The sequence below is a fragment of the Dendrobates tinctorius genome, unplaced genomic scaffold (assembly GCF_039654945.1).
Source record: "Dendrobates tinctorius isolate UK_male_01 unplaced genomic scaffold, ASM3965494v1 ptg000069l, whole genome shotgun sequence".
NCBI lineage: Eukaryota > Metazoa > Chordata > Amphibia > Anura > Dendrobatidae > Dendrobates > Dendrobates tinctorius.
In genome coordinates, this window is record NW_027361737.1 from 12988136 (window position 1) to 13014671 (window position 26536).

The 26536-nt window shown below is 43.7% G+C and overlaps 1 protein-coding gene across 5 annotated transcripts in view; it reads left to right on the forward strand.

Annotated features, from left to right (window-relative positions):
* Positions 1 to 26536, forward strand: part of SERPINE2 (serpin family E member 2) — a 108048-nt gene that overhangs the window by 5478 nt on the left and 76034 nt on the right. For 2 of the 5 annotated variants that reach the window (XM_073581109.1, XM_073581110.1), the window contains exon 2: positions 2665 to 2736. The exons of 2 other annotated variants lie outside the window; for them this stretch is intronic. The gene's annotated coding sequence lies outside the window, so the exon portion shown is untranslated. Of the gene's footprint in view, positions 1 to 2664; positions 2737 to 22145; positions 22279 to 26536 lie in introns of those variants that run through there. One more of the 5 variants, XM_073581111.1, reaches the window with a different exon arrangement.

Below are 26536 nucleotides of genomic sequence, written 5' to 3' on the forward strand. Positions count from 1 at the left end.
TCCATGTAGATTTGATGCAGTTTTAAATCCGCAGCATGTCACTTCTTTGTGCGGAATCCGCAGTGGTTTGACACCTGCTCCATTACAGGTGTCAATCCGCAGGCTAATCCGCACTAAATCTGCAGATAAAGCACAGGTCATTTGACCTCTGGATTTGGCCAAATCTGCGCGGAAAAATCCGCAGTAGAATCCGCAACATGTGCACATAGCCTAAAGGGGATTTGTAGATGTTTAACACAAACCAAAAATATAGGCTTACATCATGATTTTGTTTTGCAGAGTAGTTGTTTTTCTCTTCGCCACGACAGCACCCACTGAGAGAGGGGATCCGCCCCTAGGAACAGGAAACCTACACAGAGATAAATGGGGCGGTCCCCTTCACTCCCTCAGTTTGGTTTCCTGTTCCTAGAAGGAACCCACAGAGAAGAGGATTCCTGGCCTCGTAGCCGACCGCGGCATTATATGAGCAGCGGGGGCCCAAGAGCTGGAAGCAGAGATGGGCAGATCAAACGTTGGACTCCCCCCTCAGCTGGTAATGCGGGTGAGCGCGGCACAGTATCGAGGCGGCTAGAGAGCACACCCCCCCCCCCCCCCCCGCATGAAGAGGCCAGGGAAGAGAGGAATCCCTGAGCTCGCGCAGGACATGGTAAGTGCTGGGAGCGCTGAAGGGGAGAATTGACATACCTGACGGTGTCAGCAGTATGTCGCTCCGGCGATGCAGGGGCAGCAGTCGGGAGACGCGTGGCGGGCAGAGGAGGTGAGAAGGCTGGTGCTCCTGTATGGAGACCGGGTGGCCCAGAAGTGCAGGAGGAACTTCCGGGGCAGGAGGCAGAACATTGCGGTATCGCCGGGCGCGACCGCGTATGCGCTGTAGAGATAGAAAGAAGAAAAAAAAAAAGGGGGGGGGGAAGCGAGACCAGGAGGCTGCATAAAAGCACCGGCCAGAGGCACACCGGTGCGCAGCCATGTCTTCAGCAAACGACCCGGTTTCGCTCCAGGAAGGACAGCCGGGGGAATCCCCACACGGCAGTACTAAGAAAAGTGGCAGCACAAGAAGAAGTGATAGCACTAGAAGAAGTAGCAGATCCAGGAGGGATACTAGCGGACGCTCTAGGCAGAGCGAACCCTGGGAGAAAAAGCAGAAGAAACCATCTCGCGCCTCGCCTCAGCCTGAGTCTCGAACCCCGCAGCCAGTATTATGCTTACGAAATTCACGGGTGAGTGTTTTGGAGTCAAGCTCCTAGCTGATGGCACCCCTTTTTTGTCTGTTTGTATACTCTTAGGCCAAAAGAACGGAGAAAGCTAAACATAGGGAATGTGCCTTATGTTCCCAACCCCTCCCAGATAGTCACCCTAAGAGGCTGTGTCAGACCTGTATTGAGCAGACCTTGCAGGAGGAATCCTCAGGTAGAAAGGAGGATATCCGTACAATAATCAGAGAAGAACTGCAGGCCTTTGGCGGTTCCAGTAGTCAAGGAGGGCAGACCTCCGTTAGAGGGATAACTTCACCGGCGTCTAGGTTGCCTTCAGAGGCTGGGGAACTGGACTCAGATATATCTCAGGAATACCTAACCGCAGAAGAGGAAGAGCAGACTTGCTTCCCCACAGACATTGTTAATAATTTGGTCAAGTCTGTGCGGAATACCATGGGCTTATCCGATACTAAAGAGCCCAAAACCCCGCAGGAAATAATGTTCGCTGGTATCTCCCAAAAGAAAGTCAGGGCCTTCCCAGTAGTACCAGCAATAAAGGAGCTAGTAAAAAAGGAATGGAAGAAACGGGCAAAGTACCTTCATCCCCTTAGCTTCAGTGGTCAGTGAGCCAGGACAGGCTAGTATTAAAGTATTAAAAACGGCCCCTCTTATCTTCCCAAACGAGCTACTAGGTTTCATGGATCCCAAGAGATCTGTCTCCTCTCCTTCTTCTATGAGAACCTGGTAACACCAGAGGAGGTTAAATTCCACACCTTAGACGTGAAGAGCGCAGTCCTAGCCTACCTGGATAGGACAAGTCCCTGGAGGCAGAATAGGGCTCTTTTTGTCTCCTTCCAGGGTAACAAGGCGTCTAGAGTTACGAGAAGCACGCTGTCCAGGTGGATCAGGGATGCGATCATGATGGCATATTCGGCAAAGGGAGAAGACCCTCCACAAGGTTTAAAGGCACACTCTAGTCGAGCCATATCATCCTCCTGGGCAGAGAGGGCGAATGTCCCAATTGAGCTAATATGTCAGGCTGCAACTTGGTCTTCTCCATCTACGTTTTATAGTCACTATAGACTAGATTTATCCTCCTCTGAGGATTTGGCCTTTGGTATATCAGTCCTTAACATGGTGTGCTCTCCCAGGTGATTATCTCTGAAAATCTCTCAGTGGGTGCTGTCGTGGCGAAGAGAAAAAAAACAGATTACTTACCGGTAATACTCTTTTGTAGAGTCCACGACCGCAACCGCTTACTTCCCTACCCTTAATTTATAAGTTTACACGTGATTCTCTTTGGTGGTGGAAAATGGAATTGGGGTTTAATATGTAGATATGTATAGCAAACGTATAAATGTGTATATGTGTGAATCGCTGACCTAGCAAATTGACTAAAAAATGTATGGCTTTTCCTCTTTGTTCTCTGTAATTCAAACTGAGGGAGCCCGCCCCATTTATCTCTCTGTAGGTTTCCTGTTCCTAGAGGCGGATCCCCTCTCTCAGTGGGTGCTGTCGTGAACTCTACAAAAGAGTATTACCGGTAAGTAATCCGTTTTTTCATGCAGATAAGTGAACTGATGGTCGCAATGGAGCAGCATTTTGTATAGCTGCATATTTTGTAGCTATGAACAAATTCTTCCAAAGGCGGTGTTCAAACATTGATTATCCAGTCTTTCTTTTAAGCAAACTTCCAGGAATATTGTGAAAATGCAGTGATTCTAAAAGTTGTGTTGAAAAACTGACTGGTAATACATTGTCTGAACACTGCCAGTGGCTGACAAATTAGTAGGATTATAAAACCATGTTTTTCTGAAAAGCAGCTTTGAAAGAAAAATCGAAACTAAAGACTTTGTCCACTACTTATACAGCCTGATACATTTCTCCCCCTCGTAAAATAAAAACGTCATATATTCAGCTCCCGAACCGACACCATTCCAGCAATGTCTGCGCCGGGTGTCCCGAGCCTCGTGAGACATTACTATGCCATGTGAGTCCTGCCGTCTATCAGCCGCCGCTAATGGACTGGACTGCTCACACCTCTCTTGCATGTCTGAGGTTCATACGAAATAAGTATGAGCCAAATAGCTGCAGTGCTCATGTGGCATAGGTCACGCACACCTCAGGAGACATTACTGGTATGGGATGGGAATATATAGATTTCTTATTTTACAAGGAGCAATATAGTATTTAAGAAGGGTTTGTCTAAGTAGTGAAATTTTACTTATAAGGGGTGGTTCTAGGTCTACACTTGTAATCTATAGCGAAGCCCTTTACAAATTATAACTTTTCAAAAAGCAGAAGGTGTTACTTGACAAACCAGGTATGTAAAAGGAAAGCAGTTGTGGATATGCACTTACAGTTAAAAAAAAGAAGTTTCTTCTACACTGCTGATTTTGCAAGTTTTCTCATCTACAAAGAATGGAGAGGTGTGAAATTTTTATCTTAAGTACACTTCGATTGTGAGAGACAGAATTTAAAAATAAAAACCAGAAAATCACATTGTATGATTTTTAAATAATTGCATATTATTGCATGAAATACCATATAAATGTAGGGAAGGTGACCTGACGGATGGACGGACTTGTCAGAATAGAGAAAGGAAGGTTTGCACAGTTTAGTCAGTTGTTACAGTGGGGAAACAGCTAGGAAAGTGTAGTGGACGTGCAGTACCTTGGGTTGACCATTAGAGGGCAGGGAGGAGTGTGAGCATAGGACTTGACATCAGCTTAGGGCTTAAGAAACTGTTGGTCATGGGGGCGGAGTTATACGGAACTGGGAAAGTTATAAATTTGACAGGAGGGTTCCAGAAAGTTCCAGTCCCCAGGGGGAGCTCAAGTGACGAGGAGACTGTGACAGTTGCCGCACTGTGAGGAAAACCCAACCAGGGGGACTGAGGAGATAGGAAGTCAGGGGGGTGGTCCTGACACGAAGTAACGCAGTACAGACAAGGCCCCGGGGAAACACATACCGAGTTGAAGACGATACCTGACCAGAAACATTACTGTTGGTGTACGGGCCTAAGGCGGCCACAGTGACCGAGCTGACAGTTACGTCGATAAGCAGAAAGGGACAGTACGTGTATTTACGTCCTTGGTGATAAGTACGGTGTGTGTGTGTGTGTGTGTGTGTGTGTGTAACGGGGCCTGGACACGGAGGGCCGTGAAGAGAATTTGCGGTGTATTGTGAGGGCCGTCAGTCGGACGGTGGGAAATAAACTTAGACCTGTTGCACCCGAAAACTGCCTCCATCTTGTGTCTGTACGTTACTGCGCGGTATACAGAGGGACCACCCCCCCCCCAGCCCGGCCCACTGACCTTACATAAACTCGAGTATAAGTTGAGTTTTTCAGCACATTTATGTTAAAAAAAAAAAACCAAAAAACCCTCAGCTGGAGCCGGCTGCTGGGGTTAACTCCTGTGCCCGCTGCTAAAGAGAGATGAATATTCACTGCGCTGCGCTCTAATTATTGGAAAATGGAAGAAACACAAGGTAACCGTCATTCTTCTTCAGTATTCAGCTCTATGCATGATTTTGCCTCGTGGGGTAAAGATAATTGTGCGAAAGGTCAGTAATCAGCGCAGAACTACATGGGAGAACCTTGTCAATGACCTAAAGAGAGCTGTGACCACAGTCTCAAACATGACTAACACACTACACCATCGATTAAAATCCTGCAGGTCGCACAAGGTGACCCTGCTTACGCCATAATGTGTTCAGGCCTGTTTGATGTTTGCTAATGACCATCTGAATTATCCAGAGGAGGCATGGGAGAAGGTCATGTGGTCAGAGAAGACCAACATAAAACTTTTTGGTATCAACTCTTACTTGCTGTGTTTGGAGGAAGAAGGAGTACAGCCCCAAGAACACCATCCCAACTGTGAAGCATGGTGGGGAAAACACATCATACTTTGAGGGTGTATTTCTGCTAAGGGGACAGGACTACTGGACTATATTTAAGGGAGGATGGCTGGGATCATGTATCGCAAGATTTTGGCCAACAATCTCTTTCCCTCAGTAAGAGCATTGAAGATGGACTGTGGCTGGGTCTTCTGGCATCACAATGATCTAAAATGCACAGCCAGGGCAACTAAGGATTGGCTCCGTATAAAGCATTTCAAGGTCCTGGAGTGTCCTAGCCAATCTCCTGACCTGAACCCAATAGAAAATCTTGGAAAGGAGCTGAAACTCAATGTTGCTTAGCGACAGCCCTGAAACCTGAAAGATCTGGAGAAGATCTGTATGGAGGAGTGGGCCAAAATCCCTTCTGCATTGTGTGCAGACTTGGTCAAGAACTACAGGAAACATCTGACCTCTGTAATTGCAAACAAAGGTTTCTTTACCAAATATTAAGCAGTTTTTAAATTGTACCAAATACTCATTTCATGCAATTTAATTATTATACATTTGCTAACTTAATAATGGCAAAGTATCTGTAAAATGTTGATGTTATATCAATGATCCTTATGTGATCCTTAACTGATTAGATTTTTTTTTTACACAACAAGACTTGTATAGGAGAGTCTCATCCAATTTTTTTTCCATATGAGAAACTGTCATCTGAACAGCCCTATTGAATCACATTGGGCAGTCAGCTGTTTGATATTTTTTTTTTTTTTTCTACTGTGGACAGCGTATGTCCATAAAATATTGTCGCCTGAGTGAGCATTTGTAGCCACTATATGTACAGTGGGGAAAAAAAGTATTTAGTCAGTCAGCAATAGTGCAAGTTCCACCACTTAAAAAGATGAGAGGCGTCTGTAATTTACATCATAGGTAGACCTCAACTATGGGAGACAAACTGAGAAAAAAAAATCCAGAAAATCACATTGTCTGTTTTTTTTTTCATTTTATTTACATATTATGGTGGAAAATAAGTATTTGGTCAGAAACAAAATTTCATCTCAATACTTTGTGATATATCCTTTGTTGGCAATGACAGAGGTCAAACGTTTTCTGTAAGTCTTCACAAGGTTGCCACACACTGTTGTTGGTATGTTGGCCCATTCCTCCATGCAGATCTCCTCTAGAGCAGTGATGTTTTTGGCTTTTCGCTTGGCAACACGGACTTTCAACTCCCTCCAAAGGTTTTCTATAGGGTTGAGATCTGGAGACTGGCTAGGCCACTCCAGGACCTTGAAATGCTTCTTATGAAGCCACTCCTTCGTTGCCCTGGCGGTGTGCTTTGGATCATTGTCATGTTGAAAGACCCAGCCACGTTTCATCTTCAATGCCCTTGCTGATGGAAGGAGGTTTGCACTCAAAATCTCACGATACATGGCCCCATTCATTCTTTCATGTACCCGGATCAGTCGTCCTGGCCCCTTTGCAGAGAAACAGCCCCAAAGCATGATGTTTCCACCACCATGCTTTACAGTAGGTATGGTGTTTGATGGATGCAACTCAGTATTCTTTTTCCTCCAAACACGACAAGTTGTGTTTCTACCAAACAGTTCCAGTTTGGTTTCATCAGACCATAGGACATTCTCCCAAAACTCCTCTGGATCATCCAAATGCTCTCTAGCAAACTTCAGACGGGCCCGGACATGTACAGGCTTAAGCAATGGGACACGTCTGGCACTGCAGGATCTGAGTCCATGGTGGCGTAGTGTGTTACTTATGGTAGGCCTTGTTACATTGGTCCCAGCTCTCTGCAGTTCATTCACTAGGTCCCCCCGCGTGGTTCTGGGATTTATGCTCACCGTTCTTGTGATCATTCTGTCCCCACGGGGTGGGATTTTGCATGGAGCACCAGATCGAGGGAGATTATCAGTGGTCTTGTATGTCTTCCATTTTCTAATTATTGCTCCCACAGTTGATTTCTTCACTCCAAGCTGGTTGGCTATTGCAGATTCAGTCTTCCCAGCCTGGTGCAGGGCTACAATTTTGTTTCTGGTGTCCTTTGACAGCTCTTTGGTCTTCGCCATAGTGGAGTTTGGAGTCAGACTGTTTGAGGGTGTGCACAGGTGTCTTTTTTATACTGATAACAAGTTTAAACAGGTGCCATTACTACAGGTAATGAGTGGAGGAAAGAGGAGACTCTTAAAGAAGAAGTTACAGGTCTGTGAGAGCCAGAAATCTTGATTGCTTGTTTCTGACCAAATACTTATTTTCCACCATAATATGCAAATAAAATGAAAAAAAAACAGACAATGTGATTTTCTGGATTTTTTTTTTTCTCAGTTTGTCTCCCATAGTTGAGGTCTACCTATGATGTAAATTACAGACGCCTCTCATCTTTTTAAGTGGTGGAACTTGCACTATTGCTGACTGACTAAATACTTTTTTTCCCCACTGTAAAATCATAAATTATTCCCTTAGGATATTGTAAGGTAGCGCATGTTATATGTGTTGGGGACACTCGCTAGGCAGCCGATAAATCTGGTCCGGCACAGGTTTCTCAACATAAACTCAGTCCATTCGGTTTATTATGCAGCATAAACCCAAAGCAACAGAAAGTTCATATTAAACAGCATAGCGTCCATGGAAGAGCTTCCCTCTGTTATCCCTGTGGTCACACAGGTTATACAATGTCCAGTGCGCAGGCTCTCGCCTAACCACAATTCGCTCACCCCGTGGCCGGGTTACCTCATAGTTGCTTCATACTTCAGACGTTCATTCCCTCTCCCTGGGAACTGTCAGACACTTGCAGCCATTACTCACAGGCATTTCAGGAAGGCAGACACCTCTTCCAGCGAGACCTTCCAAACGGACCAACCGGGTCAAAGCATTCTCTCATGTGACCTACCCTGGCCACCTTATATAGTCCGTAGCCATGCCCACCGGGTCACATGGCTATGACCTCATCACAGGTCCTACAAGCATTCATACATTCTTTACTATGGTGTTCTAGACACACTCCTGGGTGGATTTGTAGGTAGCTGGTCTTGCCCGTCTCACCAGCTACCTGGAACGCTCTCCCTGACACAGTGTAACAGAAGCTCAGCAGTACCTCTGCTGACCAACACACATGTTCAAGCTTCCATCCCAAGGCCACCCACCTTGAGATGCATAACGGTCATTCAGTATCCTACCATTCATCCTCTCTCCTGGGACACCCACACTGCGCCCCCTAGCGGACACAGTGGTCACTATACCACAATATATATGCACACGTTAAGTATTTGCTGACATTTCAGTATTGAAAATGTCTCTTGGCTGGAAAATTGCTGCATAAAAGACGTGCGTTTTTTACTATTCTCTAAAATGGCTGAGAATTGACATTCTGCAAATTTGAAACTGCTTCAAATCTACAAGGAAGTAGTAGGCAATGTTTGCATGAGCTTTCCAAAATCTAAATCACTTTAGACAGTAAAATGCGGTGTTTTTCCTGGTAAAAACATAACTTGTGAATGTAGCCTTATACCTATATACAGTAATAAAGGGAGCCGTTCATGATGGACGGAGCACAAGTGGCTTGAGTCAGAGCCTGGATTTTCGATTTACATCAAGAGTAAAACTTACCTAGATGCAAGCGGTGTTTTGGGAAAAAAAAGTAAGGCATGATTCATAAAGGAGTTTTCACCAGATCTCTGTGAAACACTTTGAAATATTACAAAGTTTTGAGCAACTGTAAGTTATGCAAAAAGGGTGACTCTTTGGGTTTTCATGACACTCCTGGCCAATTTTGCTTACTTATAGAAAAGTAGTCAGGGCTGGTGTGGGACAGGTTAGAACCAAGCACTTCCAACTAGTCTAGTGGCATAATTGCCCATGAAGTGTAGTAAATTATGGCAAGTGTACTTCAGTTTCTAACTGGAGCAACATTTCTGGTGGTGGTGCACGGCTGTTGAAGGATGCACCAATTGCATTCTGATGCTCACACCTCCTAATGAATGTGGCATAACTTACTGCAGTGGACAATGTGTCAAGATGTATGCAATTGCCGATCTTCATGAATTGGGCCCATAGATAGGAAAAGCCAGCTAGCTTTTATCAGCTCTTCTCTTGATTGACCTGTTTGTTGTAGACAGCACTGAACTAGCCAGGTCTCTCCCTATGATCCTTGGCTAAGCAATTCAGCTTTTTAGAGTAAAACATGCCTGGCTGCAATCGCATGAGTAGGCTCTGATTCATGCTGCCATGAATTGGGCACCATGAATCTAAAGATGGGTTCCTTTTTAAATACATCTATAAAATCATAATATCATGACATAGTTTAATATTTTTTTTTCTTTTTTATGGTTGAAGGTAGATTTCAGTACATTAAGTTCAACCTATAGCCGTAAATGTTGATGTAGAGGAAGGTAAAAACCCCATGAGGTAGACACCAATAGTTCCATATTGGGGGAGAAAATTCCTTCCTGACTCCACAAATGTCAATCGGACTAGTTACATGGATCAGTGTCCCAAACAAAATTTGTTGCCCGTTACCTGTCATATTATATTTTTCAAGAAAGGCATCCAGCCCCTCTTTGTAGTTTTCTAAAAGAATGTAATGGTTGATTCTTTACAAAAGTTGGTATTCTTTCTCGCTTATCAACCTAATGTTCAGAACCCTAACTGCTCCACAAAGATCCCCTGTTGCCAGGTAAAAATGCCCATTGTTTATTCTTTATTTTCCGCTCTTCACTAAATATTTTTTTTTTTTTTTTTTTAAGTCCACTATACACTGCCAGACATACGGGCCTTTACTTCAAACTTTTATTGTCCTTACTATGGGTGAATGGCTCACAGGGTAATAATTTAGAGAAGTCTAAAGTCATGTGGCCTTGAAAAAGACCACAAAAATCAGCACTAAATAATGGAAGATCTCTAGAATTGTATGACAGATTTTTTTTAAAAAAAAAAAGACAAAAAAAATACCTCGGGGAATAAGACTGCCGTAGTTTGCTGCCTCCTCCCCCCGGTAGGGAGTTCTGCAGTGACTGAGTTGTAGTAGGGTTGGGAAAGTTGATTCGTAATGCCGTTAACATGTGTAAATAATGTTCCTATATATGTGTTGTATACAGGGAGAATGCAGCATTAATAACTGGCCACTCGATGGTGATATATTAGTGGACATAGTACAGTACAGCAGTTCAGTAGTGTAGATAGTTAATGTAGGAGGGGGTCACATAGGTTAGAGGAGGGGATCTTCCTGGTTTGGAGCAGAGGGAGCTGAGCGCTCATAGGGCTCAGATGGGCTTAAGTGCCCATGTAAGGAATAGATACCCAGCAACGTTGAATTATGTGCCCAGCTATCCAGGGTTCAGGGGAAAAGATTATACGGTAGCAGCTCCCACAGACAGAGCAGCAACACAAAAGAAGGAAGCAGAGAAACGTAGCGAGGTCACAGCAGAAGTGTGCAGAAAGGTCGTTCCCAATGTGGCAGATCACCTCCTGGGCTGATTTTCTCCTGAGTGGGTCGAAACGGGCAGGGGAGCGCTTTACTGAGGTGATGCTGAATGGGGAGGATGCTGAGGGGCCGTCTGGGACGTGCCATCCTGTACAATCGTTAAGTGACTCAGGGAAGAGAGAAGGGAAAGGCTAAATGATGTGCTGCGTGAACTGTGAACAAAATGCCGTGTCGGAAATGGATGTGCTGTGTCCTGAAGCAATAAAAGTTGTTGAGTTAAGATTTGCGTTGGACTGTGTGTTTATTCAACTGAAACTGTGGCTACAGGACACTAGCGAGACGGAGAGGACTCTACCAGCACCGTGAGTACAGGTCGTGCCGTGCAGAATAACCGACTCCTACAGAGTCAAACAATGCAAATTTACCTCCTGTTTCTATACAGAACTTAGAAGGATTCAGCTAGTCGGTTTTTAATCACGTGATGTCATAGACCTAATGGAAAAGAGAAGAACTAGCTGGGTAGAGAGGCAAAATGAGCAAATGTAAGTACACAGTGCCATATATTAAGAGGATACAAATTTTGATGGGCATGATTCTTTAAAAGAGTAGCAAAATGGCATGATTGACTTTTTGAAGCTATTACTCATCACACGCATTCTGTGATTTCACGTACTTAGTCTCAATTTATTAATTTTTTTATCTTAAACTCGGCTGTAGAAACAAATGCATAATGTGACTTTTTTCATGACCATCACAAACTTGGAAGAGACTGTGCGTTCTGTCCTGGAATGTTAAAAGTTGTGATATTTTCAAATATTTGTTATTTAAGGGATACTCTGAGGATAGAGGCATTGTGTCTTTGTTCATGCTCAGGGTCAGGCTAACATCAATCTGATCTGCAAACACCAACAAACACTTTAAATGCTAATTTCACATTTCAATTTTGAGCACGTCTCTTCCACATTCTGTAAGACCAGCAAGACTATTATTTCAGTTTACGTCTTGCTTGTTTACTACAGAAAGATTTGAGTTTTATTTTTTCTTTGCTGCAAACATTTGTTTTGTGGTTTTAATTAATGAGTGAACACTTATTCAACTGCAAATCTGCCAATTACTGTAGGATTTACCATGCAGTATTAGAGTTTTACCTGAAGCAAAGACTTGTAAACTTGCAGCATTATGAAATTCCATTTTCTGTTTTCTAAAACTTGGTGTAGTAGTTTTTCAATTTTCCAATGGTTAAACATTCTGTCTTATAGTTTTATTTGCTGTACATTGTGCCATAAAAAAATCCACATTTGACCATATCGGCTTATACTACGGTAACTTATTTTTTTAACTCCATAATAACATGTGCCACTTGGTAAGCCAAAATACTGTCCTTTTAAATCCTGCTGTATAACTAGTAAATGGTGTTCTCTTGTGTCAATTCTATGAGTAAGTGTGCGTGTGTAGCCCATTCACTATCTCCATCCATCCTTCACTCCCTCAAGATGGCTGGACCTTCATTGTAAATACATCATTGTAAATACACACCTGTACTTTGTATCTCCCTCACCTCATTGTAGATTGTAAGCTCTCACGAGCAGGGTTGTCTTATTTTGCTTTAATTATTGTATTGTTAACTTTGTTACTTATGACTTGTGTTTTGAAACTGTTAAACTGTAATGTGCTGTGGAATATGTTGGCGCTATATAAATAAAGATTATTATTATACAGAACTGAAGTAAGTTCTAGGAGTCTTCAGACCCTTGGGAACCAGAAATTAAGATATTCATCTAAAAACTTTGTAATAGTCCAGAACAAAACATGTCATCTGGTTGTGCTTTAAGTGTAATAGATTTTGGCTACTCACGGTTTCTTAATTCTGGAAAATTTGGTGAAAGTATCAAGAGAAACTCAAGTATGTGAGTAACACTTCACTTTTGTTTTATGCCATTTCTTTTAGGACATTTGTACTTAAAGAGGATACATTTTCTTATGACCTCTCAAATGGCATAAACTTATTTTTGGCATTGAAGACCCTAATCCTCCAAATGTCCTAGTATAGCACCCCAATTTCAGGCGACTTGCTGCCCATGATGTCGGCGTGTAGCTTATGGCTGCTGACAATGTATCCATAGCACTCAATATGACGGTGATCATCTGATTTTAGCAATTGTGTTCTCAGTTCACACACAGATGTCAACATGGCTTGGTGCCTAGAACTTGGGTGCTGCAGAAAGATGAAGGTGTTGGGGATTTTCCATTCTGTAAAATACCACTAATGCCATCTTTGGCTTTACATCAAAATGGCAAACCTTTCTAGCTTGTTGTCAAGAATAGTGCTATATGTAGATGATCATTGATTAAAACACTGTTACTCAACAGAAGCATTGTAAGCCTCATAAATATCTAAGATTTCCTCAAGATTTGTTGAGATCCATCTGTCATAGCTGTCATGGCTCCTATAATGATGCTTGAGTGATAGTGTGTTTAAAGGGAACCTGTTTCAAGGATTGTGCACAGTAACCTACAGACAGTGTCAGGTTGGCGCCGTTATACTGATTACAATGATACCTTGGTTGATGAAATCTGTCTTGTGGTTGTTGTGTAATATTTATTTTCAGTTTTGAGTTAATGATATGTCTGTGCCCCAGGATGGGCCTGGAGGGGTCATTATGTGGTGGACTGCTTATGTATTCATAATGCAGAATGCTGACAGGTCATTGATCCCTTAGTGACCTGCCCCCTAGTTTGCATAATGAATACTTGTAGATACTGAAAAAAAATCCTGCAGGCTGGTGCCAGCCGTGGCACCTGCGCTGCAGCATAATCGCATGTTTAGTGTCCTAGTAATAACTGTTCTTGATGTTATCGAGCAAGTACAAAGAACTATTTGAAAATGGCGCCTGCTGCGCCATTGTGGTACATTGTCAGATTAGGTGTCATGCCAAGACCCCCCCCGAGTGAGATCACTTTTTTCTGCACTCTAGGTCTTCTGACAGAGAGCTCTGTTGCCAGCTTGTTACTGCTGATCTGAGTCAACAACATTGTGTGAGCAGTCATTCGGTACATTGCGCAGGAATTAGGATCCCTTTACACATAGCGACGCTCCAGCGATCCCGACAATGATGCGACCTGGTAAGGATCGCTGGTATGCCGCTGCATGGATGCTAGTAAGCTGTCAAGCAGGCAGGTCTACTCAACAACGCAGCAAAGATACGGCGATCCGTATAACGACCTCGGCCGTCGTTGGGACCTTGGCACACAACAGCTATTCTGACGAATCAGGCCTCAATAGGCGTGCTTCAGCGTTGCCTTTTCCACGCCCCTCTGCTCCGATTGGTGGCCACTACTGCGCTATCACTACATGGTTTGCTTCAGTGACTCAGACAGTGATGCTGAAGCAAACCGCGTAGTGAAATCCACGAATAATAACGCACTACCGACCCCGTGTCAGTGACTGTGGATCCACGAATAATAACGCACTGGCGACTCAGACAGGGACGCTGAAGGAAAACCATATAATACGATCCACAGTGCTCAGGAACAAAGGATGGAAGCACTACTACTTTGTCTTTTATGACGAGGTCGCCCAATCAGAGAATGATAGCGCAGTAGTGGCCAGCAATCAGAGCTAAGGGGGGCGTTGAAAAGACAAAGCAAAATCACGTCTGCGTCCCTAAATTCTGAGTCACCAACGAGGTCGCTCGTTGTTATGGCGTCAAACACAGCGATGCATGCTGGCCAGCGGGACACCAACAATCAAAAAATGGCCTAGGACATTCGAGCACAATCAGCAATATCGCAGTGGGGGGGTGGTCGCCGCTATGTGTCACACGTAGCGAGATCGCTGGTAAGGTCGCTGTTGTGTCACAAAACCTGTGACGTTTCAGCGATTTCGCTAACGATCTTGCTATGTGTGAAGTACCCTTTAGCTTGGCTCCTGAAACAAGCTCCACTGAAGATACTTTGTTATAGGGATAGAGCAGAGGCTACGGCACTGATCGTAACCTCTGCCACTGAAGAGTCATCAAAAAAAGTAGCAAGAAAAAAAAAAGGGACTTTTTAATTCCAGTATATTAGAAAATACTTTAGATTCTGGCACTAATTAGATAGGGATTTAGCAGGAAAATTACTTTGCACTTCAGACCACACCTTTAAAAAAAAACACCCAAATGAAATGTATAGTTGAACAACATCCACTTGTGTTGTACAGCCCTGATCATGTTCAGTGACTTCACTTGGAGATTAGCTTACCACTAAGCTTTGTAGTAACACGTTTGTCCATAGTTTGTGTGGGGTCTTAGGGTGAAGTGCACACAGTGCGGATTGAGCTGCGGATTTTTCCGTGCGGATTTGCAGGTAAATCTGCAGGTAAAATGACCTGCGGTTTGCCCCTGTGTTTTGACACCTGGACAATGGGACAGGTGTCAAACCGCTGCGGAATCCGCAAAGAATTGACATGCTGCGGATTTAAAACCGCAGCAAATCCGTGTGGGAAAAATCCGCATGTGCACTGCGGTTTTTAAAAGGCATTGATTTGCATTGTACTGTACGTTGCTTGCGGATCCGCAGCAAAATCCGCACATTGTTAACAAGCCCTTACATTTCAATCCTATGCTTTCCAAGAGTGAACAACTGCAATATCAGCCACTTGACCTTAAGAAACTTTGTGCATGTTTGTGTGTTTTTGGAGCAAGTATTCTTTGTCCTAAATTGTAAGCTTGCGAGCAGGGCCCTAGCTCCTCTTGGTAAATGCTTAATTGTGTTTACACTGTTTTGTCTTGTCTGTACAAGTTCCCTCTCAAATGTTAAGTGCTGAAGAATATGTTGGTGCTATAGAAATAAAAATTATTTTAGAAAAAAAACTCTGCACCTTCTGACCTAGCATAAGCTTTATGAATTTGGCATATGTTTGCACTCCAAAAAGGTCATTGGGGATTTCCTTGATTATTATAATTTTTTTTTTTTTTTTATAAAAAAAAAAAAATCTTCCCTGATATGTGAAGGTATTAGTGGCCATCCTGAGACTGGAACTTCTAAATACATTTGCCAACAAATTCTTTGAGTAACAATTGTCTGTATATTATTTATTAATAATAATAATAACAATATTAATAATATTATCTCGAGAGAGCGGTAATGTCACAGTGGGGGCAGGCTTTGCAGCGTTTAGAGTCTCCCCCCCCCCCCCCCCCCCCCATGTGCTCACCCACCTATCCACTTTCTTTTGCCACATGTGCTGACTTCTCCCGTCTATGCTCTCTTCTTTGACCTTGCAAGGGTGTGAACAGGAATAACGTCTTCAGACAGAAATGCGCTCTGGAGCCGGAACTATCGGGGCCATCACCGCTGTTGCAGGTGGATGACTTGCCTGACGTGCCTGACTTGACTGGGCGGGAGGAGCTCGAGCACCTGACTGAAGGGTGCATGGGGGACTTAAAAGGAGCGGGAAGACAGGAGACTTGGCGGGAAGGGGACTTCAGAGCAGGACGAAGGTTGACTCCCTCTCCTCAACTACCGCCACTGACGCCAGCCCTTTACAGACTGTTCCCCTCTCATGTACTGTACCCAGTGTCTCCCTACAACTGAGACCCGTAACGGGAAGTGCAGCAGACTTACCAACATTTCCTGGATGTTGTTATTCTGTACAAGACCTTATCAACCCTGTGGCCTGTACCACATCATGCTCCCAGCATGTTGCATCACACTGCAACAACCCACAGCAGGAACTTTACCCCAAGTTCAACAGACCCAAGTACAACGATACCAAGACTGGCGGATAGGGATACTTCAGCACAGTCTGGAGACAGTGCATCTCGTTCTTGCGCCACAGAGCCTAAGACTTTGTTCACGGACTGCAACGCCGTCGGGAGCTCTTCCAACCGTTCTCCAATGAGATCTTCAACCAATAAGTCTTTATCTTCACTTTTACTCTTTGTTGAGCTATATTGTACATTTTACTGTCTTTCTTGGCACCTCCCTGCGCGGAAGGTTTCCTTGTAATCATATCCGTTAATTGCTCAAGTAAACTTTGTTAACCCCTTCTCTGTCTCCTGCTGTTCACTGCATCCGACAAACATTTACCACCTTTCTACCCCATGCGCTAACCCCCTTGTCTACTGTCTCTCTCCTTCCTGTGCTGTGTTCTCCCCTCCTGTGCTGTCCCGTTTGAGCTGTCAGTATTGTCTTTTTCTTCCTTCTCTGCCCAGGAGATGTGGTATGCTCCGTACGCGGTCAGACACAGACCATTTTTAAAATGAACTTTCATTCGTGGGGATAACCCCTTTAGGCTATGTGCACAAGCTGCAGTTTTGGCCCAGCGGAAGTGCAGCAGTTCCGCAGACATGGTACAGTACCATGTAACCCTATGGGCTTTCAAAACCGCAGTGCTCACACTGTGGTTTTTTTTCCGCAGCATGTCAATTGTTTCTGCGGATTCCACTGTGGTTTCACACCTTTAACATAGTAGAGGTGTGAAACCGCAGGTCACTTTACCTGCGGTTTTACCTGCGGTTCCGCGGGAAAAAACCCGCAGGTGAAACCGCAGCGTGTGCACATAGCCTTAATGTGTCCGATTTCCTCTGCCTGTAGACACGTCGCGTCTCTGCCGCTGGGATCAGCCAAATGTTTCATTGCGCCTGCGTGGAATTCGCGCAGGCACAGTGCGACGGTGTTCTGCTGGAGGTACCGTGCAATAGGTTGGAACCAGCAGCAGTTTCCATATTGAGACACCCATCACTTGGGTGTCCCAATATGGCAGTCGGTGAACTTCCTCCACTTGGAATTCTAGGATATGGTGACATCTGGACAGAATGGGAAATTAAAACATTACAAGGCAATTATGAAAAAAAAAAAAATATCAATTTATATTATAACCATACAAAACATTGATTCATGCAGAGCTGTATCCTACTTTTCTATCCACCCAAATAAAACTATTTACTGTAGATAGCTGACAAATCACTGGTATGCAATGAACACAACTTATTACCAATAAAGAAACGTTTAACCTATAATCATAAAACAATTATCAAAAACTAATGTCTCTTACATTACATTAAATAGTTGCATGACCTTGGAAATGTCCCAAATAGAATAAGGTAATCGAACACCTTGGATTTGCCTTCCGTTGGAGCAGCCTAAAAATGACACAGTCCAAAATTTACTTAAAACAAAATCAAAGGTGATCTTTCAATATTATTGATTTTAATTTCTGTCTACATTTCCTGTGCGAAACAGTGTGTCTCTATAGACAACAAACTAATCTTTTGTGTAGTCTGATCGTTCAGTCCTTCTCCCTCTTCTTTGGTTTCCTACTTCTTTAGTTCCGAAGATTAGCAAAAAGTACATGTAGTTGTAAAGGAGTTGGACCACAAAATACTATAATGCAAGGTTTGTTCACTTTTTGTGAAATGTTTACTCCAGGCTATTTCCATGACTGTTTTATTTTTATTTTAGATTGAGCCAGTAAATAAAAACTTAAGTGAGATTAACTCTTTAAAAGGTTTGTACGAGATGTAGTGTTGTGCAACATGTTAAGTCAAATGCCCCAGTCACCCATAGCATTAGGATAATATTAGCCGTTGTCCTCTTCTCCCTGAAACCTGTTTTGATCTTTGTGACCAGGCCAATTTTTACAATTCTGACCACTGTCCCTTTATGAGGGTATAACTCTGGAACGCTTCAATGGATCCTGTTGATTCTGAGATTGTTTTCTCGTGACATATTGTACTTTATGATGGTGGTAAAATTTCTTTGCTATGACTTGCATTTATTTGTGGAAAAAACAGAAATTTCTAGAAAATTTTGAACATTTCACAATTTTCAAACTTTTAATTTTTAGGCACTTAAATCAGTCATATCGCACAAAATAGTTAACAACATTTCCCACATGCTTACATCAGCACAATTTTTAAAACATAATTTTTTTTGTTAGGAAGTTATAAGGGTTAAAAGTTGAGATTTCTCATTTTTACAACAAAATTTGCAAAACCATTTTTTAAGGACCACCTCACACTTGAAGTTACTTTGAGGGGCATATACGACAGAAAAAACCCATCAAGGTGCGCAAAACCACATTCAAGAAGTCAATTAACCCTTCAAGTGCTTCACAGGATATTTTGGGATGTAGAAGGAAAAAAAAATTTACTTTTCTTTCACAAAAATTTTCCTTTAGACCTAATTTTCTTTTGAAAGCAAACATTTTTTGGAATAATTAGCGGATGCCATGTCTCATTTGAAGAGTTCCTAATGTGTCTAAACAGTGGAAGCTCCCAACAAGTGACACCATTTTAGAAACTAGATCCCTTACGGAACTTATCTAGATGTGTGGTGAGCACCTTAAACCCACAGGTGCTTCACAGAACTTTATAGTGTAGAGCCATAGAAATAAAAAAAAAATCACATTTTTCCCAAATCCTTTTTTAGCTCCATATTTTGCATTTTCATAAGGGTAACAGGAGAAATGACACCATACAATTTGTTGTGCAATTTCTCCTGATTTCACTGATACCCCATATGTGGTTGAAAACTACTTTTGAGGCCTGGGACATTCGAGCACGACCAGCGATATGCAGTGGGGGGGGGGGGAGGTCGCCGCTATGTGACACACGTAGCGAGATCGCTGTTGCGTCACAAAATCGGTGACTTTCCAGCGATCTCGCTAACAATCTCGTTATGTGAGATATGGCTCTTAGGGCCCCATCACACATAGCGACTCACCAGCGATCCCGACAACGATATCAACGTGTCAGGATCGCTGGTGAATCGCTACATGATCGCTGGTGAGCTGCCAAACAGCTTCACCAGCGATCAGCACAGCGACGCCGAGCGCGCGCCGTCGCTGTGTTCGTTAGTTACCAGCTACCTGCATCAGCGCGCTGGTAACTAACATACACATCGGGTATCTAAGGGATGCACGTCCCTTGGATACCCGATGTGTACGTTAGTTACCACTAGATCGCTGATCTCCCGCCTGTCATACGCAGCGATGCGTGCTGGCCAGCGGGAGACCAGCGACCAAAGAAAAGTCCAGAGGTTTCCAAGAGCGATCAGAGATACCGGCAGGGGGGTCGATCGCTGTCACACACAGCAATCTCGCTGGTGAGATCGCTGTTGTCACAAAACTTGTGACTCAGCAGCGATCTCGCTAGCAAGATCGCTATGTGTGACGGGGCCTTTAGTCTTTCTAAATCTTATGCTTGGCTGTGATTTCCTCTCTGCCTATGACGTAAGTATGCTTCTTTGGAGACCAGCATGTTTGTTTAGTGTTCTCGTAAACTCTCTGCTCCTTATCTGGCACCAGAACTGGGGTGTTTCCCTCACTGTTCCTGGAAGGGAAAACTATAGTGACATCTACAATGTAATCCAGCTTTGGAGTGCATATTGCTTAATAATCAGGTCACAGACAGAATAAAGTACAAGTGCAACAATAGTTACTGTTCCATACTCTCTCTCCAGTCCCTCATTGAGATTCACATGGTTAAGGTTTAATTCATATTAATTAGTGCTTCATCGTTGCTGATGGAAAGTACTGATTGTTCGTGTCCCCAGTGGTTGACATGAGCTTAAAAGGAACCTGCCACATAATTCAAGCTGCCTGTACTACGAGCTGCAAGGAGAGGTTATTGCTGCGAGTGGAGAGCACATCTGCCTGTAAAATGTGGCTTGGGGTCCCGTTACACGCTTCAATGTCCAGCGATCCCACCAACGATCAGACGTGGATGGGATCGCTGGGACAGTTAGCTGATCGCTGGTGAGCTGTCACATAGACAGACCCACCAGCGATCAGGACCAGCGAGCAAGCTGGTATCCAGGGTAAACAGCGGGTACCTCAGAGCCGCGCGGCTCTTAGTTACCCGCTGTTTACCCTGGATACCAACTCCCAGCGTCGCTGATCATTGGTCTCTCGCTGTCACAGGCAGCAATGTGTGCTGCCCAGTGGGAGACCAACGACAGAATTATGGCCCAGAGCATTAAGCAACGATTAACGATCAGCCATCTGCTAGTTGATCGTTGCTACATGTCAAACGCAACGATATCGTTTCGACATCGCTGCAACGTCACCAAACTGGTGACGTTGCAAAGATATCGTTCACAATATCGTTGTGTGGAACGGCCCCCTTAAGTCACACAAAAGGTAAGGCCACACCACAAGGTACCTCCTATGTTGTGTGGAAAAACCTCTGACTACCTAAAGGGAATCTATCGCCACGTTTTTGCCACCTCAACTAATAATGTATAAAAAGAGACCCTGATTCCAGCGATGTATCACTTTAATTCCCAATTTCTGCACCCATTAAACTATCAGAGTTCTGAGACATAGCATGGAGCAGAGCTGAGAAAAATAACCCAGCCCCCACCACAGCTCTTTTTACATTGTCTATTGACAACGATCTGCTTATCAGAGGAGGGGGCGTGGTTAGACGCCTGTTCACAAGCCAGCTTGTCACACCACCGATAATGTCCTGGTGATTAAAATGTTATTATAAGTAAACAGCACACCTTGTTGAATTCAGTGTTTAACACCTAGCTCATGCGGTTATCAGATTACACAGCAAAAATCTGCTGACCGATTCCCTTTAATTGTCCCTTTGTTGCCTCATTGTGGGTCAGTTATTGAATGGTCTCCTGTTTTACACATTTTTATTGCCTCATCCTTGAGTGCAAAACCTCTCCTCTCTTTTAAAGGCTGCACTATTCACAACTCATTTTTCTGTATCTGGGTAGTTCTACTCAAGATTGGTTTGTCAAGTTTTATGGCCACTGAAGTTTTTGCAATGGTGTCAACATATCATGGCTATTGATTGACTTAAGGCCCCGTCACACACAGCGATCATCGAGATCGCTGTGTGTGATAATAATAAATTTTATTTCTATAGCGCCGACATATATTCCGCAGCACTTTACATTTCAGAGGGGATTTGTACAGACAATAGACATTACAGCATAACAATAATCACATACAGTAGATTATAACAAATACCAAGAGGAATGAGGGCCCTGCTCGCAAGCTTACAGTCTATGAGATGGGGGTCAGCGACCGGCCCCCCTGCCGGATATCGCTGATCGTGCAGGATCGGCCTGGGCCGTTTTTCGATCGCTGGTCTCCCGCTGGCCAGCACGCATCGCTGCGTGTGGCAGCGAGAGACCAGCGATCAGCGACGCTGGTTTCTAATGTAAACATCGGGTATCCAGGAGTCACGCAGCTCTTAGATTCCCGATGTTTACATTAGAAACCAGCGTCGCTGGTCCTGATCGCTGGAGGGGCTGTCTAACGATGTCCCAGCGATCCCATCATGTGGGATCGCTGGGACATCGTTATGTGTAACGGGGCCTTTAGTTGGCCAAATGTGAATACTCCTGGCCATTTGCTGGATGGCAGAGGACCAGATGAGTATTAACATGTGAACAGCTGGGGACTGGATTGTCGGTACTGCTTCTCTTGTCATCTTACCATTGGCAATTGTTTGTAAAGAGTTAATGGGGCTGGGAAAACTACTTTATTCTGGATGAGTAAAACTAGTAATCTATTATAACTACCTGATAACATAGTGGTGTAAATGTGACTTTATCTTTAAAAGTTAACTGCTGGACTAATTGTAGCTAAGGCAGGAGAATGATGAAGAATACTAAGCACGCTATTTACACTGCCAAACCTTCTGAAACAAGAACCTCTCTCTTTTCAGTAAGCCGCCATCCAGAATGAGAAGGACGTGGGGAAATTAATGCACAATGCTTATGAGCACAGAAAACTGTACTAAGAAAAATTCTGGGAATAAGTGATACACAAGGCACAATCCTCTCTTGGTAATTTTTGGAGTAAGTTTTCCACCGTAATACAGGAATGCCTATGCTTCCTTGTAAAATTACATCAACACGGTGACTCATGGGTTTCAGTCTTTCCTCCGAGAAAGGACATTGCATATGACCTTTATAAAAACCATACTAAAAATTAAAAATCCGGATTTTGCAATGGTCACCGGGTTCTTTTAGGATGCCTTTGGGTATGTGCACACTGTCTTTTTGCTGAGGATTTGGAGCAGAAACAGGTGGGGCAGCGGGATAACGTCTTTTATAGCTTAATATGAGGGAATATGCTGCAGGGAACAATCGGTCTCCTCCTATTTCAGAACGACACTATCAAAATTTGTACTAGCGAATTTCCCAATTACTAACCTCAGTTTCGCCTATTAAGTGATCCTTACTGTGTGTCACTATTTCTCAATGTCTTGTAGTGATCTCTGTCTACTATTCTGACTCCATAACTAAGCTGCACATGTAGGGCACTTGGGACACTGTTTCTAGGCTGCCTCTATCAATCGTTCCTCACACAATGATGTCCTCAGGTAGCTTGAACTCGACTACGGGAGGCACATATAAAGATTCCAGAAGGCTTATTTTCAAGTTGAATTGCTGTAGTAACAGCTGCAGTCAGTAAAAGACTATTTTGAATCAGAGATGTAAGATATGAGCAGCTTAACATGGCGAACATACAAAGAATGAGGAAGAAGGGAGCGGTCACTGCCATCAGAGATGGTGCAGCAGACTGGGAGAGACCGAGGATGAACCTTTGACAGGCAATCCTTACACAGTTGTGTATTGTTGGGTTGCTATGCAATGATTCCCAAGTCATGGGGCTTGACATCTACCAAGCACACAACACCTTATTAGACTAATGAGAATGCTGTGCGCTCAGTTATACAATATGAAAGCTTTGATTTGACTGCAACTGATGTGCGGTCATGTGATATGCGGGTGGCATGCATTTTAACATATAAAAATTTCTCATAGTTATGAGAACAAAGTGCCACAGAAGTGTGTGTGTGTGTGCGCTTACTATACAGACATTATTCAGATGCAGAATGACTGACCATGAATCTCTAATTTTATGGAGAAAGTTATGCAAAGCGATTGCCATAGTAACCCATGACTCTGCTTTGTAGGGCTGATAAGGGGTTAATTAGTCTGCACTAGTTGGAGAACATTAGTGGGGTCAAAAGTTTATGGGGTGATTGTTACAAATGAGCAGAGGCATATAACAGGAGGGAGGGGCTGGGGGACACATCTGTCCTGGCCTTTTTGTCTTGGTTTATTCTGGAAAAAAGGGCATGGGTAGGATTATCATGGTGTAATTTCGGCATGGCGGTGTAAAGGGGTTCTTGAAGTTGGTGCAAAATTGTAGTTTGGGGGGGTTCAGCATCACGTAGACTACACCCTCCAATTGTGTTTTGGGATTAGGTAATGGCCTAGTGGAGTTTTTGTGACTCTTCAGGGTGGGGTCCCTGGGGAGTCTGTGGCATAGAGAAGGTGTTTCCGGTGACGGAAGTGCTCTCAAGCTGATGGTCACGGCTTGAAGATAATGATAATGAAGATAATAACAAAGAATTTGTGTTTGCAATCATTTTCTGAATTGCAAACACAAATTCTTTGTTATTATCTTCATTTAATTTGTCTTAAATGAAAAAACACAGAGAATTGTCCTAAAGCCAAATTGGATATAATTCCACACCAAACATAAAAAAGAGGGTGGACAAAAGTATTGGCACTGTTCGAAAAATCATGTGATGCTTCTCTAGTTTGTGTAATTAACAGCACCTGTAACTTACCTGTGGCACCTAACAGGTGTTGGCAATACGTAAATCACGGCAATAGTTAAAAGCTGGCAGCTGACGTCAGCGCACATGTCGCTGACATATGACATCATTGTTGTACGCCGTCGAGTCCACGCTGAAATGCCTGGGGTGGACTTCGGTGCTGGACTGCGGCCAGGTAAGGAGAAAGTTTAGTTTATTTTTATTGAAAGCAGCAAGCCGGGGGCATGATCTTGGGGCTGATGGGGAGATCATATGGGGGCAGGATGGGAGAACATATGACTGGAGCCTGCAATGAGATACATGGGGCCAGGATGGGGGATATTATTACCATAGGGGCTAATTTAGGGATATTATGGTATTACTGCAATGATGTATTAATTTTATTTTTTTGAGGATACTGTTTTAAATGGGGGCTCAGTCCTGTTACTATGCAGAGCGACACTGTCGCCTTTTTTTTTTTTTTCATCTGGTGTAGTGTAGAAGTTGGAAAAAAATTAATGTGTTCTGCAAGCGGAGCTCTAGATAACTGTTACTTCCTGTGTACAATGTTACTAGTGTTCACTGTATTACCTTTACACTTACAATATATACAGAGCTCCTGTGTACGTTGTCACTGGTGATCACTGTATTACCTGTACACAGACACTGCACACTAATACAGATCTCCTGTGTATAATGCCACTTATGGTGATAGTATTGTGTTTTTTTATTAATGATCAGTATTGTAGAATTCAGTCACCATGTGGTGGTATTTGTTCCTTGTATGTGCTATTATTCGGTCACTGTGGTGGTAATATGTGGTCTGGACATGGTGTAGCTGTGTTCGGTCCTTGTATGTGGTATTATAGGTCACCATTTGGTAGTAATATTGTGTCTGATCATGGTGTGGTGGTATTTGTCCCTTTTTGGATGTGATATTATTGGTCATTTTAACATTTGAAAAATAAATAAAAAAATACCTAAATTGTATTGCATATTTTTAAGAATTTTTAATAGGTTGCATTGAAGCATTACAATGAAACACTTCAAAGTGCCCTGGATGAATTTGCACCCCCTATAAATAGAACACCACAACGCAGACGGCGACAACCCTGGCACACGGTGCAAACACGTTTCCTGCAGCGGTGCTCCAGGTGCGCCGAACGTCTGTGGAGAAAATCCAATCTACACGAAGATTTCATCCATTTTAAGTTTATGCTTAGAACATACAACACTGCCCTTCACCTCTCCAAACAAACCTATTTCAACACCCTCATCACCTCACTGTCCAATAACCCGAAACGTCTCTTTGACACTTTTCATTCTCTACTCAATCCAAGAGTACAGGCCCCAACCACGGAGCTCCGAGCTGACGATCTGGCCAATTACTTCAAAGAAAAAATTGACCAGATCCGACAGGAAATTATCTCCCAATCACCTCATACCATGCACCGTCCTCCCTCCCCCACTGCATCTAACTCACTCTCTGATTTTGAACCAGTCACAGAAGAAGAAGTAAGCAGGCTCCTTGCATCTTCTCGCCCAACTACTTGCACCAGTGACCCATTTCCGTCACAGCTCCTTCAGTCCCTTTCCCCTGCTGTCACCCCTCACCTAACTAAAATATTTAACCTCTCTCTCTCTTCTGGTATTTTTCCCTTCTCATTTAAGCATGCCATCATACATCCACTACTTAAAAAACCATCCCTCGACCAAAACTGTGCCGCTAACTATAGACCTGTCTCTAATCTTCCCTTCATCTCTAAACTCCTGGAACGCCTGGTCCACTCCCGTCTTATCCGCTATCTCTCAGAAAACTCTCTTCTCGACCCTCTCCAATCCGGTTTCCGCTCTTTACACTCCACTGAAACTGCCCTCACTAAAGTCTCTAATGATCTGCTAACAGCTAAATCAAATGGTCATTACTCCATGCTAATTCTCTTGGATCTCTCTGCAGCATTCGACACTGTGGATCATCAGCTCCTCCTCACTATGCTCCGTTCCATTGGCCTCAAGGATACCGTTCTCTCCTGGTTCTCCTCCTATCTCTCCGACCGCTCCTTTACTGTATCTTTTGCCGGTTCCTCCTCCTCTCATTTTCCCCTTACTGTTGGGGTCCCCCAAGGATCGGTTCTAGGTCCCCTCCTCTTCTCCTTGTACACTGCCCCTATTGGTCAAACAATCAGTAGATTTGGTTTCCAGTACCATCTCTATGCTGATGACACCCAATTATACGCTTCTTCTCCTGACATCACGCCAGCCTTTCTAGAAAACACCGGCGATTGTCTAAACGCTGTGTCTAATATCATGTCCTCACTATATCTGAAACTGAACCTGTCAAAGACTGAACTCCTGGTGTTTCCTCCCGCTACTAATGTACCTATACCCGACATTGCCATTTCTGTGTGTGGTTCCACTATTACTCCCCAGCAACAGGCCCGCTGTCTTGGGGTCATACTTGATTCCGAGCTTTCCTTTGCCCCCCACATTCGATCACTGGCTCG